Source organism: Microtus ochrogaster, chromosome X, assembly GCF_000317375.1.
Source record: "Microtus ochrogaster isolate Prairie Vole_2 chromosome X, MicOch1.0, whole genome shotgun sequence".
NCBI lineage: Eukaryota > Metazoa > Chordata > Mammalia > Rodentia > Cricetidae > Microtus > Microtus ochrogaster.
Window position 1 is genome coordinate 54,128,591 of NC_022026.1, and position 15,751 is coordinate 54,144,341.

The 15,751-nt window shown below is 38.7% G+C and overlaps 1 protein-coding gene across 4 annotated transcripts in view; it reads right to left on the reverse strand.

Moving 5' to 3' along the window:
• The window catches only part of Acot9 (acyl-CoA thioesterase 9), an 82,723-nt gene that overhangs the window by 66,569 nt on the left and 403 nt on the right, over positions 1-15,751 (reverse strand). For 2 of the 4 annotated variants that reach the window (XM_026784901.1, XM_026784898.1), the window contains exons 2-3: positions 12,391-12,450; positions 7,618-7,738 (exon numbers count right to left, since the gene is read on the reverse strand). The gene's annotated coding sequence lies outside the window, so the exon portion shown is untranslated. Of the gene's footprint in view, positions 1-7,617; positions 7,739-7,979; positions 8,055-12,390; positions 12,451-15,751 lie in introns of those variants that run through there. The other 2 variants (XM_026784900.1, XM_026784899.1) reach the window with 2 other exon arrangements.

Consider the following 15,751-nt stretch of genomic DNA (forward strand, 5'->3'; position numbering starts at 1 on the left):
CTCTCTCTCTCTCTCTCTCTCTCTCACACACACACACACACACACACACTCACCTACACATAATTAAAAATATTTTTGACTACTGAAGCACTGTTGAGAACTCTTTAAGAACTTTTCGGTTTTAACCACAGAGAGAATCAGAGAGTAGGTTTGAAGGAAAGTTTGGGAAATTATTCTTTATACTATCCTGCTCATATTCTAACATTAGAACCTCATTACTCCTACCCCAAGCTAAAATTTGGAAGACCTGAAAAAAATTAGTAAGAGAGAAAAAGAAAAAAAAGTTGAATGAATTAATATATTCCACATCATGAGTTTTTAAATATATTCTCCTACGATGTCCTTTTCACTGTTGTTGGTTGAGACAGGGTCTCACAAATAGCCCTTAAAGGAAACAGTTCGATGAATTAGTATATTCCATATCATGGGCTTTTAAATATGTTCTCTTACTTTGTCCTTTGTGTGTGTGCTTTGTTTATTTGTTTGTTGAGACAGGATCTCCCACATAACTCTTACTGACCTGGAGTTATTTATACAGCTCAGGTTGGATTCAAATTCACCATCCTACTGCTTCTGTGTCCCAAGTGTTGTAATTATGGACGGGAGTGTACCAACATACCCAGACACCCTTGTATTTTTCTCTAAACTTTCTTTAAAATTATTTCCAAGTGTGACTTACAGTTGAAGGTTGATTACATTATAGATGAGATTTGATTCTAAAGTGAGACAGGACTGTAAATAATTTATCCTCGGTAATATGTTCTTGATTGGACCTTGTTCACACGATGTCTGGCCAGGCAGATAAAATGCTCCAAGAAAAAAGCAGTTGCACTGATTATGTGACCTCTGTGATAATTCCCAAGTTTACATTCTTTAGGACAGACCTCATTGATTGGTTGGCAGACATCAAAATAAGAATAATTGCATGTTTATTATTCCTGAGGAAATTCAATGTCACAAAAGGGCAATGATTATGACAATGAAGAGAGAAAACAAGAAATAGTGAAGAATGTTATGGCATGAAAGCACAAGGAGAGACAGTTTGTATAGAGGAAGAGAACCAGCAAGGAATATGCCAAAGCAGTGAAAGAGAAATAACAACCAAGTATAATAATATTAGTGTATGAAAATATCTCATGGAAACCTATTATGCTTCATGCTAATTTAAAAAACTTTTTAAAACAAAACAATGGTCCTGTCTAAGGCCAGGCTAAAAACAGGTTGAGGAATAAACTCCTAAACCAGTTGTACCACTCACAGCTATTTTTCCTAATACAAAAATAGATGTCATCCTTATGTCATCAGGTAGCAAGGAAGGAACAGACAATTAGAGGATGCCCACTTTATTCTAAACACTTTTGAGCTTTAAATCATTTAATGTTCATAACCAGGGGAAAGAGGAAAGTATAATTGTGAGCTTTATGATATATATATGCACATATATATACACACATATATATCTTAGAGCTCACAATTATACTTTGCTCTTCATATATATAATGAGATTAAATAATAATATATATATAATTCATTAAATAATAATATATAATGAATTATAATTATATATATATAAAATGAAATTCAGGAACATTGTCCAAAATCATAGTCACTGGCAGCACTTAGATTTGCATCTAATTTTGTCTGACCTCAAAACTCCCTGCTCCTTCAGCCACTGCACATTTAGGACCATTCTTCAAAACCTACTTTCTGAGTCCATGTTGGCATGTTCTCAGTCACTTGCTTGGGTGGGAACACCCATATGTTGTATGAGGAGAGCAGGCTGTCCCACTGTCAGGCTAGCTTAGCCCTGAAATAATTACACAGAAACTGTATTCATTTAAACACTGCCTGACCCATTATCTCTAGCCTCTTATTGGCTAACTCTCACATCTTGGTTAACCCATTTCCATTAAATCTGTGTATCGCCACTTGATTATGGCTTACCAGCATGTGTCTAACCAGGGTCCGTCTTGGGCAGGAGAATCATGGTGTCTGCCACACTTCCCTTCTTCCTAGCATTCTGTTCTGTCTACTATGCCCACCTAAGGGCTGCCCTATCAAAAGGCCAAGGCAGTCTCTTTATTCAACCAATGAAAGCAACACACAAACAGAACCTCCTACACCATTAGCCTTCCTTTTTGTTTAAACAGAAAAAGGAAAAATAGTGTAGGAGGTTCTTCTATGTGTTGCTTTCATTGGTTAAATAAAGAGACTGCCTTGGCCTTTTGATAGGGTAGAAAATTATGTGGGCGGAGTAGACAGAACAGAATGCTGGAAGAAAGAAGGCAGGCAGAGAGAGCCACCATGGAGCCAGCCACCAGGTCAGACATGCTGAATCTCTCCCAGTAAGCCACAGACACATGGTGATACACAGATTTAATAGAAATGGGTTAATCAAGATGTGAGAGTTAGCCAATAAGAGGCTAGAGCTAATAGGCCAGGCAATAATTAGATTAATACAATTTCTGTGTGGTTATTTAAGGGGATAAGCAAGCCAGGTGGCCGGGACACAGCCTGCTGATTCCTCATACAGCAGCCATACATCCATTGGATGAAGAATGTGTATGTGCATTCTATCATAAATTAAGGGCTGTGAACCATGTCTATAGTGTCAGTACAGTGCTCTCCTTAGAAAGAATGATGGTTCTGTGATACCTAAACTCACCAACTAGATCACCCTTCAGTTAGAAGCCCTGTGTCCTCCAGAATTCTCCTTGTATAAAATGATGTAGACAGGGGCAGCTTCTGTGGTAGCACATACCTTTAATTCCAGCATTTGGGAGGCAGAGGCAGGCAGATTTCTCCGAGTTTGAGGCCAGCCTGGTCTACAAGAGCTAGTTTCAGGACAGTCAAAGATATACAGAGAAACTCTGTCTTAAGAAAACAAAAATTAAAAATAAAAATAAAAAGTTTTTAAAAGCCACATAGAGATGAAAATACACAGAGAGTCTATATACTATATATTATTACATTGTCTTTGAATTGTTTGACTGCTGAGGAAGGAGAAAAAGCTGCTAAAAGACATTTGATTATAAATGCTACAGGATTAACCCAACATATATATTTTGAAAATGCCTTTGTAGTAAAAGGGGAGCTGCAGGCCAATTCCTACCACCCGGCTCCCAGCTGCCAGCTAGCTTTACCCAAAATAATTACACGGAAACTATATTCATTTAAACACTGCCTGGCCCATTAGCTCTAGTCTCTTACTGGCTAACTCTCACATCTTGATTAACCCATTTCTATTAATGTGTATCGCCACTTGACTATAGCTTACCAGCATGAGTCTAACCACCATCGGTCTTGGGTAGGAGAAGCATGGAGTCTGCCTGACTCTGCTTTCTTTCTCCCAGCCTCCTGTTCTGTCTTTCCCACCTACCTATGTTCTGACCTATCAGGCCAAGCAGTTTTCTTTATTAATTAACCAATGAAAGCAACAGATAAATAGACGATCCTCCTACATCATGCCATGACTTCAAAATTTAAGTCAAATATATGTTACTTTGGAGAAGAGGTTTTGCTTATGTTTCCACAGGAAATGAGAAGCTATGGATTCATTTTGAGTTAAGATAAGGTTTGATCAAGAAAGACACCCTGAAAAATCTCCAATGGAAATAGATGGCCCAGATGATCTAACATTTCAGAGCACCTCTGTTGCAGTTTTCTCTGAGTTCTACATCCAGAACAGCCTTGAGACTTCTGGTTGAGATGATCTAGGCTCACAGAATACTCCAGTCAGGACTTTACTATAAACCTAAATTTTCTTTAGGCCCCTGTAAGATTATCAACACCCCCAATCAGCAAGAAGTAGCCTAGAAAACTATGCTCACATTGCTAAAAAATTGATTATGGATGTTTGTCTTTGTTTAGAGTGTTGGTTACAAATTGTTATTGATAGGAAATAGGCTAAACAAAGAAGATTAGATTCAGAGTTCTTGTTCTGAAAAGAAAAAAAAAGGAAATTATGTGGGATAATGCTCTTGTAGCCTGTAAAGATTTGTCACTTATACTGGCTGAAGGTCCAGTAGCCAGGCAGGAAGGTGTAAGTGGGCCAACCAGACTAGAAGAACTCTGGGGAGAGGAAAGGCTCAGTCTACAGTAGTCACCCAGACATATGAGGAAGCAAGATGAAAATGCTGCACTGAGAAAAGGTACCAAGCCACAAGGCTAAACATAGATAAGAATTATGGGTTAATTTAAGTTGTAAGATCTAATTAATAATAAGCCTGAGCCAACAGGCAAACCAGTTTATATTAATATAAGCCTCTGTGTGTTTCTTCAGGACTGAATGGCTGCCGGATCAGGTGGGACAGAAACTTCTGTCTACAAGTTTCCTTCAGTCTCTTCAAGTAGCAGGGACCTACTGGTATTGTCTGTTTACTCAGCCTGGGCTATGGGCATTAATGATTCATAATGCAAAATTCTACTAAACAGTTTCATTTGAGGGGGCAGTAGGAAGTAAGTAATCCAGAGGAAGAAGGCTTAGGAAGATGACTATATTCCTGTTGTAATTTTTTTAAATGTGCATATGTGGGACATAGTGGAATATGATATCAGCTCTGGGGAGGCTGAGGCAGGGGTCTCAAGTTAAAGGCCAGCCTGAGCTATATCTTTGCACCCCATCTCAAAAAAAAACTAGAAAAACTAAGACCCATACAGAGCTGAGATTTGGTTTTGCGGTACACATGAGTTCATGCTTCAATCTCCCAGCACCACAAAATAATCACAAGGAAATGAGACACATACTAGAAAAACTTAATTTGTGAGATATGGATCAAACATGTTGGGTGTTTGGCTTTCATCTTAACTCTAGCTCAATATATTATTTGATACAGTATCTCTTTTTATGCTTATCATATTTTACAAAAAGATATATGAGGACTGCAATTGCACTTGAGTGTAACAAAAGGTCAACTAAATAAAAGTCAGTATTTCTGACTTTGCTATTGTCTAACTGTTTGGCCACATGGTATGGGAAGTCCTTCTGTATATGTGTTACTTTTATTGGTTAATGAATAAATCTCTTTCAGCCAGTAGCTTAGCAGAATAGAGCAAGCAGATAGAGGAGGAAAGAAGGTTAAGTCAGGGGGACTCCATGTAGCCACAGCCAGAGACAGACAGGCCAGAACCTTGCTAGTAAGCCACAGGCACATGGCAATAAACATTAATAGAAATGGGTTAATTTAAGGTGTAAGAGGTAGCTAGAAAGATGCTTAAGCTATTGGCCAACTAGTATTGCAAATAATATAGTTTCTGAGTGATTATTTCAGGTCTGGGCATCCAGGAACAAACAGGCAGCCTCCCCCAAACAACCACATACTAGTAGTTTCCCATCTTTGGGCTTTAGTTTTCCCTTAGGAATTGATGAGAAATTTAGATAAGATAATCAATCACGAACCCTTTATGTTTCTGTGATGATAGAAATCTCCACAACAGACATTGGAGGCACTGGAAGGAACAAAACAGATATGATGTTGATCTGATTTTCATAACCATCTCTTCATTGATTGCTAGGATTGAATGGGGGGAAAACCCTTATGCTCCTTTTTTTTTTTTTTTTTTTTTTTGGTTTTTCGAGACAGGGTTTCTCTGTGGTTTTGGAGCCTGTCCTGGAACTAGCTCTTGTAGACCAGGCTGGTCTCGAACTCACAAAGATCCACCTGCCTCTACCTCCCAAGTGCTGGGATTAAAGGCGTGCACCACCACCGCCCGGCTTATGCTTCTAAACAATATTCATGTAGATTACTCTTATTTAGATTGACAATTCACTTCCTAGGTTTTCTGAAGTTGCCTAATAGAAATATATGCTCTCTTTCTTTATATATCAGCAAATATTTTTTCTATAAAGCAATCATTCTGAAATCTTAAATGATGCCACACAGAGATCTTGATAAAAGAACATCTAGGAAACTCAGAGTTGAGACAGCTTTACACAGAGGCATAGATGACCTCATGTGGGAAATGACCACAGCAAAATTCACAAATGTCTTTATGTCTGTCAAAATCTATCAATGCATAAGATATCAAACATAGTTTGAAGGTTTATAATAAACAAACTTAAGGCTTCTATACAGTGCATTTATTTTTATATGCTTCTATTTAATAGCATATGTCATATGTTTACATACATGCTGGTATTTTACTCCAAAAATTATAGTTATCATTTCAAATTAGTGACCTTTTAATTTAAATTAATATATATTTTATTTCCATTATAGGACATTTAGTGCATTTCTAATGGCTCATTTTAAGAAACATATATATAAAATCTTTCTTTTTTTCTTCCATATTTGGGATGGTATCTAGAACTTCACAAATAGTAGGCAAGTGAGCTGTATCCTCAACATAAATTGGAAATTTAAAAAATATATCATATTAGTGTTATAGAACTACAGGTTTGATTGAACAGTTGAAAAACAGGGTATCAACATTAGACTTTTAAAACTAATTCACAACTGTAAGAAAACATTTGATTTTTAAAAATATGATCAATATGAGTGAATAATTATGGATAGGACAATACTAGAGACTAGTGTATGAGTTAGAAAGACAATTTTTCATCAATGATTGCTTATAATTTTGCCTTTAGAAACCTGGAAGAGGGCCAACAAGATGAATTAGTGGGTAAAAGCACTTGCTATATAAGCTTGAGGACCTGAGTTCAATTCCGAGGACCCACATGGTAAAAAGAGACAACTCTTTTTACCCAAAAATTGTCTTCTAAGCTCCTCATGTGTGCCATGGCATGCCCATACACATGCGCATGGTGGGGAGCGAGAGGAAAAAAAAGACAACAACAATAATAAATAAATAAAACATTCTTTTAAAAACATAGGAAGAATCATCTTTTTTTAATAAAAAATATTTTATTTATTTATTATGAATACAATGTTCTGTCTGTATGCCTGCAAGCCAGAAGAGGGCACCAGACCTCATTACAGATGGTTGTGAGCCACCATGTGGTTGCTGGGAATTGAACTCAGGACCTTTGGAAGAGCAGGCAATGCTCTTAACCACTGAGCCATCTCTCCAGCCCCCGAAGAATCATCTTTTAATTTTTGCTTTTTGCTTTTGTGGTAATAGATTTGACCCCAGGGGCATGCACATACTAGGCCCACGCTCTAACACTAAACTATAACTGCATTCCTCTTTATATTTCCTTTGGAGACAGGATATCCCTAAATTATCCAGACAGGCCTTGAACATGTGATTCTCTTTCCTCATTCTTCTGAGTGGCTGCTTCGAAGATGTGTGCCACCACAGTCAGAAACCTGCTCTGTTGAATTTCAAGCATCCTGATAACTTGTGTCATTTCACATCTTCTTTTTTTTTATTATGCAGTTTCATAGCTTCTTTAATATTAACTTGAATTACTGAAATAAATAAACTATCAGCTTCAAAAGAAAATGGTCTGAGGTGGTTAACATTGGCAAACTTGAGAAGTTCCCCATGCAAATCTGCTTTCTGGCATGAGTTCCCATGGAAATTTTCATATTCATGTAGTATTGGTTCTATCCTAGACTCACAACCATCTTATCTACACATTCACGTCCAACAATATTCCAAGTTTATGGACAGTATGTATTAGTTACTTACATCACTGCTGCAACAACATACCTGACAGAAGAAAGTTAAGGATCGAAGGAAGGGTTTATTTTGGTTCAGAGTTTGGAGGTCCAGTCCATCATATTGAAAGTGGTCTAGCAGGAGGTTGAGTCAGTGAATCATGTTGCATCTGCTGTGGGGAAGAAGAGTACAATGGATGCTCATGGTCAGCCAGCTTTCTCCAATTCTTGCATTGAAGACCCCAGTCCACAGAATTGTCCTGCCTACATTTGGAATGGGGTATCCTCACTTCAGTTAGCATAAACAAGGCTTTCCCAGAAGCTTAACTCTTAAAAGAGTCTAGATGCTGTCAAGTTAACAGTTAACATTGAGTGTCATAGAGCTGATACACGAGTTGCAAAATTGTCTACTACCTTAAAGGAAAATTAGTTGTGGAAATGCTCAGCAACTTGGAGCTCCATTCAACCTTGCCCAAAGGCACAGCAAGTTCTCCCATGATGTCTTGTGCTGGAAGCATAGGCTGGTCCCATCCCAGTGAGGGCAGTTCCAAGACTAGTGGAAGGGTATAAGAATTAACTGTCAACAGGCTGGGCATATCACAGGCTGGAAGGCACCAAAAACATGTGACAGTGAGTCCCTCATACCACTGAATTCCATATTTTCTAATTTTTTAGAATTTACATGAGAAAGCTAGACAAATATAAAAAAGGTGACAATTTATTGACATTGAGATTAAGCGAAAAAGTAAGGCAGAGTGGAACAAGCCTGTAGTCCTGGTAATTGGAAGTTGGGCTGCTACAATTTGAAGTCAGCCTGGCAAAACAGCAAGATTTTTGTATCAAAAAAAATCAAAAAGAAGGTGAGCTCTACCACCCTCAACCAGTACCCAAACTTCCCACATTCTCCTCCAGGGTCTATCTTGGAGAGTACCCCGACCTCCTCATCCATGGTTTTTCTGCAACCCACTAGACTGAGCCTGGGTCCCACATGAAGTTCACCAGCGTAGTTTGGCCTCCCCTGACTGCACCACAAAGGAGCTCTAGGCTTGGGCCAGGGTCTACCCAGCCTACCCTCAAACTCACAAAGCTCTTTTATGACATATATATTCTTTCCATCCAGCTAGATCTACTCTCGCACTCCCGGTTTGGAACAGAAAGTACATCCTGTACACCAGCCCAGTCCCTCTGTACACCAGCCCAGTCCCTCTGTACACCAGCCCAGTCTCTCTGTACACCAGCCCAGTCCCTCTGTACACCAGCCCAGTCCCTCTGTACACCTGACTTCATGCCACCCAAGTTGTTTCCAATCTCTAGACTCAACCCACGTCTGACAGATTCTCTTCTTCCACAACCTGCTCCATTCACAACAAACTCAGAACTAACAAAAAAAAAGTTTACATGCCTATAAATCATTACAAGAATACCAACAATATTAAAGTTCAAGCCAGTATCCTCTGTCCATCACATGTAAGTTCTGTAAAATGTTTGCCAATGTGAATTACCTAGATGAACTCTAGACACAGAATTTAAATGAACAATCACCAATTTCATCACAGAGTTAAAGAAGTTAAAGAATATATACCTAGATGAACTCTAGACACAGAATTTAAATGAACAATCACCAATTTCATCACAGAGTTAAAGAAGTTAAAGAATATATAAAGAAACAGATCAACAAAACCAAGGATAAAGGGCTTAAGGAGAGCTATCCAAGAAAACACAAACAGAAGGCTAGTGGAAAAGATGAAGGCAATTCAAGACTTGGGAACAGAATTTAATTAAAAGATAGAAATATTGAAGAGGACTCAAGCTGGAATGAAATTGAAATTGAAAAACCCAATAACTTATTTAGAAAAGTCAAAGGAAAGCCTCACAAATAGAAAATAAAATCAAGCAGGAAACAGAATATTGGGATTCAAACGTAAAGTAGAAAATTTTAGACCAAATAAGTAAGGACTACAAAAAAAAAAATTAAAAACATAAGGAAAGGAGCACACAGGAGATGTGGGACAACATGAGAAGACCAAACCCTCTAATGACAGGCACAGATGAGAGAGAAGAATCCCAAGTCAATGGCACAGACCAGATCATCAACAAGATCATTATCTTAGTCACTGTTCTATTGCTGTGAAGAAACACCATGACCAAGGCATGTATACCAGTAACATATAGACAACACATGCCTCTCTGTGTGTGCACTGAATAGCGCTTAATGTAAAAAGAGGCCATAAATTTGAAAATGAACAATGAAGGGTATATAGGAGGGTTTGGAGGGAAGAAAAGGAAGGGATAAATATAAAAATACAATAAATTAATAAAACCATATTTGTAAGATGACAAGCAACAAATGTCCCTCATGACAAGCACTATGAAGTTCTATTTGCTGGCTATGTGTGTAGTTCAGTAGTAAAACACTTCTATAGCAGGCAAGAAGTCAGGATTTGATCTTGGTACTACAAATGAATGAGTGAATGAACGAATGAATGAATGAATGAAATATGCTGCACATACATATTTCTTCTTTGGATGCAACATCTATCTACAACAAATTTTTGAAGGATACCTTTAATGAGTTCCAATGTTGCCGGTTTTAAGGCCATGGGCCCCCTTTAATCTTCTTGCCTGCTTCTAACTCTATCATCCTTGCTTGAGAAATGACTCACCCCCAAGTACTCTACTTCCAGAATGAGTTCTCAGGCAATAACCTTTGTTCTAGCCAGCAAACTCTGCCAAATACCATGTACACCAGGCCAAAAACTTAAGGCTGCTCCTTGTTTCTTAGACAAAATTGAGGCTGTTTGGGTGGAGTTTACTCTCTTGCATTTGCCTCTTTGAAGTATCCTCTATTTTCTTGAATTCTCTCTTAACACTTAATTGCCAGTTTGCAAACGGTACAAAGACTGGTAAGCTGGATCCTGAACTTTGAAATCTGTTACATGTACCCAGAGGCCATAGGGAAAAGTGGGGGTGTCTTTCACTTTGAGTACTAACAAGCAATTATTTTCTATGATCTTCTTATTGGGTAACTTCCATACCCAGATTCAAAGTGCTGATATTTTAGGAGGCCTGAGGTGGTTGATTGCCCTTCTCAGATCTCCTCCATATTTATGAGGAGTTAGAGCCTTGATCTCTTGAGTTGATGGATGAGCAAGAATCTCCCCTTAGGACATCACATCAGGAGGCATGATGGGACTGGAGATAAGTCACGCTGGCTGGGTTACAAACTGTGCTGTAGTTTAGTTCTAATTGTAGTTGTTGTTTTCATCCAGGAGGCTTAATCCTTTCCACCACAACTAGAATCTCAAGAGCTTCAGCTATTGAACTGAAAGTCTCCAGAAAATAGAAATTATGATAATGAAATACTAGAGGCAGGCTACTTTATAAAATAAAAAAAAGACTTCTGTAGCTCACAGTTTTAGAGGCTGTAAATTCAAACAACCTGACAGTGTCCAGGACTCCATAGGCTGTTTTACATTATGGCATAAAGGCATGTGTATGTGTGTCTATGTGGTATTTCTCCCCCTCTTTATAAGGTTCACTGGAAGTGCCTGCATCAACCTTTACCTCACGGTTTCATTGCTTGTTTGGTGTGTGTTTGGAGAGTGACAAAACTTGATGTCATGTGTCTTCCCTTCTCAGTCTCCACCTTGTTTTCAGTGTCTCTCAGTGTACTTGGAACTCATTGATGGAGCTAAACTAACTGGCAGTAAGTCTGGGAGATTATTCTGTCTATGTTTTCCTAGCACTGAAATTACAAGTTCATGCCACCTGTGCTTGCTTTTTGTTTGTTTGTTTGTTTGTTTTTGTATAGGTGTTGACAATCAAACTCAGGTATTCATGTTTGCAAGGCAAACACTTTAATGACTAAACCATCTCCTAAGCCTTTGACCTTGACTAGGGTTTCTTCATGCTTGCAAGAGAAGCACTCTACCAAGTGAGCTATATCCCCTGGCCTGTTTCTACATTCTTAATAGCAATAACAGATGATAGATATAAATCATATTCAAAGCACACGGAGACCTAACTAAGATTCTGTTATAAGTTAACTAAATATTAGCCCATTCAAAACATTCAAATCGAACAGTAGATTCGATTGTAGACTCCATGACTCTGCCTCCTAGTGCTTAAGCCTTTGTGTTCTCCCCTCCCCTTCATGTGGCTGGGAGCTGTGACTTGCTTTTAACTAGTACAACGTTATGGGCGATGAGACACCATTCTCACAATTATAGCACATTATGTAAGACTCTAATGTGTCAGATAAAAGCAAACAAGAGACAGCAATACATCAAAATGCACAACTTCAAGTAACAGAAACAATCAAGAATGAAAAGGCAACCTGTGCAGCAGAAGAAGATGTTCGCACACCAATACCTGTAGACCGCCATTATCAAAGAAGAAACAATCGGAAAACAGCAAATGGTAGTTAAGAATGTGGAGAGATGGAAACCTGTGTACCCCATCGATGGGACTATACATTGTGGAGCCACTATGGAAAACAGTGGCAAATTCTCCAAAATACTAAAAGCCAAATGAGTGCAATGGAACACTCTCACTTCTTGATTAAAAAATAAGTCAATAATTTAAAGCCAGGTTTGGTGGCTTATAACTCATGAGGCTAAGGCAGGAGGATTGTCAAGAGTTTGAGATCAGATGGGACAACACAGGACTATAGAGGAAGGAATATTACTCAGTTTTAAAGGAAGGTAATCCTGTCCTGTGCTAAAACAGGGATGAACCTTGAGGGCATTATGCTAAGTAAAATGAGCCAGTTGCAAAAGAAATAACTATGTAAATAAAGAGACAAATTCTGTGTGATTCTACTTACATAATCTATTAAAGGAGTTCAAACTCTTGGAGACAGAAAGTGGAACATGTCTAGCAGGACCTGGGTGGAAAGGAAAAAGGGAAGCCATTATTCCTGGGTACAGAGTTTTAGTTTTCAAGATGAGAAAGTTCTGGAGCGCTTCATCTGTTGTTATACTATGCACTTAAAATAGTTTCTAGAAAGCTGGGCATCATGGGGGTTTAACAGCTTTAATCCCAGTGCCTGGGGTAAGGGGGCTGAGGCACGAAGTTACAGGTAGGCCTTATCTCAAAACAAACTTAACTAAAAATGTTTAAGACAATAAACTTTATGTAAGAGTTTTTACTCAAATAGATTTTTTTAAATTGTCTAGTTACTCAAGAGACTTTGCTGGTTTATAAGTGACCATGTAGGGTAAGACCGTATGGCAGGGAAACACAGGCACTTTCTAGAAACTCTAAGCAGCTTATAAGAGCTGAGGGCAGCCTCTAGCTGATAAACAGCAAGAAGCCAAGGCCTTCAGTCAAGAAATGAATATGACAGGGCATGGCGAGATGGCATAATAGTTCATAGTATGTGTCATTCTTTCAGAAAACCTGAGTTTTCTGCTCCCAGTGCCCATATCAGGCTGATCATGACCACCTGTTGTTACTCTGGTGGTTCTCAACCTTCCTAACGCTCCAACCCTTAAATACAGTTCCTCATGTTGTGGTGAACCCCCTCCCCCAGCCATAGAATTATTTTGTTGCTGCTTCACAACTGTAATTTTGCTAATGTTATCACTTGTAGTGTAATTATCTGATAAACAATTCAAAGGGGTTGTGACCTATAGGTCGAGAACCACTTCTCTAAGGTATCTGATGCCTTCTGGCATTCTCAGGCACCTGTACTCACATTCAGATACACACATACACACACACACACACACACACACACACACACAGGCATACACCTAATTAAAAAAAACAAAACCAATCTGTTTAATAAAGAGATGAACACTGTCAAGGTCAATAATCTGAGTGAACTTGGACTTGGAGTGTTCCGTATAGGAAAGCCACTTGGCTGACAAGTGGAGCGAATGAATCAGTGCAGCGCTGCCTGGACTCTTGAACTACACATTCTGCAGTAATAAACAAAGGGTGCTATTTTAAGCAGCTGAGTGTGTGGTGATTTTCTATGAGGTATCAGATAACAAATAGAAAAGAGATATAAGACATACATAAGACAGAATACAAAAGACAGCCTGCTTTCAAATCACTGCCTTCTAGGGCCATGGTATAAAATACATGAAATAGTCTAAAAATCTTTGGGGCATTGAATTTGTGGAAACTTGAAATGGGACGAGGAACAATAAACACTACTTTGACCATTTTTATTCTCTCCACTATCCCCATCTTTCCACTCAGTGACAGGAATTCCCTTTCTCTTAAAGATTCAAATCCGTTATAGTAAACAAGAAACACTTCTCTAAAAGTAAACTGCACCTTTAGAACGAGTTGTAATACTCGGAAACCTTGTATAATCCCCAAGTACCTCATATAAGATTCAACAAGTTGAAATGTTGACTCATTAAGCAAATACAAGTTTGCTAAATGCTAGATTCAATTACTATTCTAAAACGCTGCCAATCTAAATAGCAAAGTTTTGCGTCAGCTGAAAGCTAATCTTGATTCTAAGTCATAGAAATCTAATGTACTGCTAGCAGTAAATACATAACAAAACTCCTGTAAGTGTTCTGGCTTTCTAAACAAAAGCAAAGGAGGGAAGGACCTGCTTTTCCATGTCAGGAACAACACCACTGCTTAACTCAAGTAGAATGGGTGCTATTTTTAAAGCTCCTTGAAAAAAAACATTGCATAAGCTCTCACGGTGACTCACTAATCCTTGAGTCACGGGAAAGTGGGAGGAGTAACAGAAAATGCCTTTCAGCTTTCATTTCTACATACAGGATATTACTAGTTAATAAAGACAAAGTCACTTACTAAATGTTAGGAGTGGCCATGTGGTAACAGTTTAAACACCTCAGACAGACCGGATGTTGGAGGCCATTGGATGCTTTTTCTCATTTACAAAAAAAAATCTCTGATTATGAAACCGAGGCAAGGCCATAGAAGTGGGGCCCTTAGCAGGGTCTGTCCAGGAAGGTCCTTAGCAAAAGTCAAGTCATTCCTCATAGACTTGGATACCAAGTGATCAAGGACTATGCAAGGTCAACTGTCCCCAAACATTTTGATCTCTGGACATCTAAAATTTAGTGACTCTAAGGAGCTTGGTTCTGATAAGCCTAGGAAACATAACACAGAGGCACAAATTCCTGTAGTCATTGGAGTATTGATAACATCACACATTCAGTAACGTTAGAATTATTTCAAAATAAAAAGTTAAAGGAAACAAAAGAAGCACAGGGACTGGAGCAAGTATGCATTACAACAGCAAAGGAAACCAGAAGATGGTCAGATATCAGGGTGCTGAAAGAAAAATTCCAAACCTCAAAATTTCTGAGTAGTGAAAAAATCCTTCAATAATGTAAGAACATACATAATATACAAAACCAAGAGAATTTTTACAAAAACAAACCGTTATTAAAGGAAATTATGAAGTAAATCCCTCAGTCAGAAGGAAGTCCACAGGAGAAAGAACAGAGGTTTAAGAAGGAATAAGGAGGGGGAAGTAAAAATGAAAATATTTTAAATCTAGCCATGGCAACAATGGTTCTCAACCTTCCTAACACTGCAATCTCCCCACCATCACTTTGGTTTTTTGACACAGGGTTTCTCTGTAGCTTTGGAGGCCTTTCCTGGAACTAGCCCTTGTAGACCAGGATGGCCTTGAACTCACAGAGATCTGCCTGCCTCTCCTCTGAAGTTCTGGGCTTAAAGGCGTGAGCCACCACCACCACCACCTGCAATCTTTTAATACAGTTCTTCGGCTCTGGTTACCCCCAGCCATAAAATTATTTCATTGTTACTCCATAATGTAATTTTGCTACTGTTATGAATGTAAGGTGAATATCTGTGTTTTCTGATGTTCTTGGGTGACCCCTGTGAAAGGGTTGTTCCCTCTCCCCCAGAATCTCAACCCACAGGTTGAGAACTTCTGAACTAAAAGGAAAGACTTTGAGGAACCCTAGTAACTTTTATTAGAACTGACCTTAGAAAATCCGAGAAAACACAAGAAGATCAGGGGCATGGTGGTGCATGCCTTTAATCCTAGCACTGGGGAGGAAGAGGCAGACAGATCTCTTTCATCTGTAAATTCTAGGAAAACCCGAGTTTCAGGATAGCCAAGGCCTTGTCTCAAAAACGAAACAGAGCAGAACAAAAAGATGCAAGCACGCGCGGCACACACACACACACACACACACACTCACACACACACACAC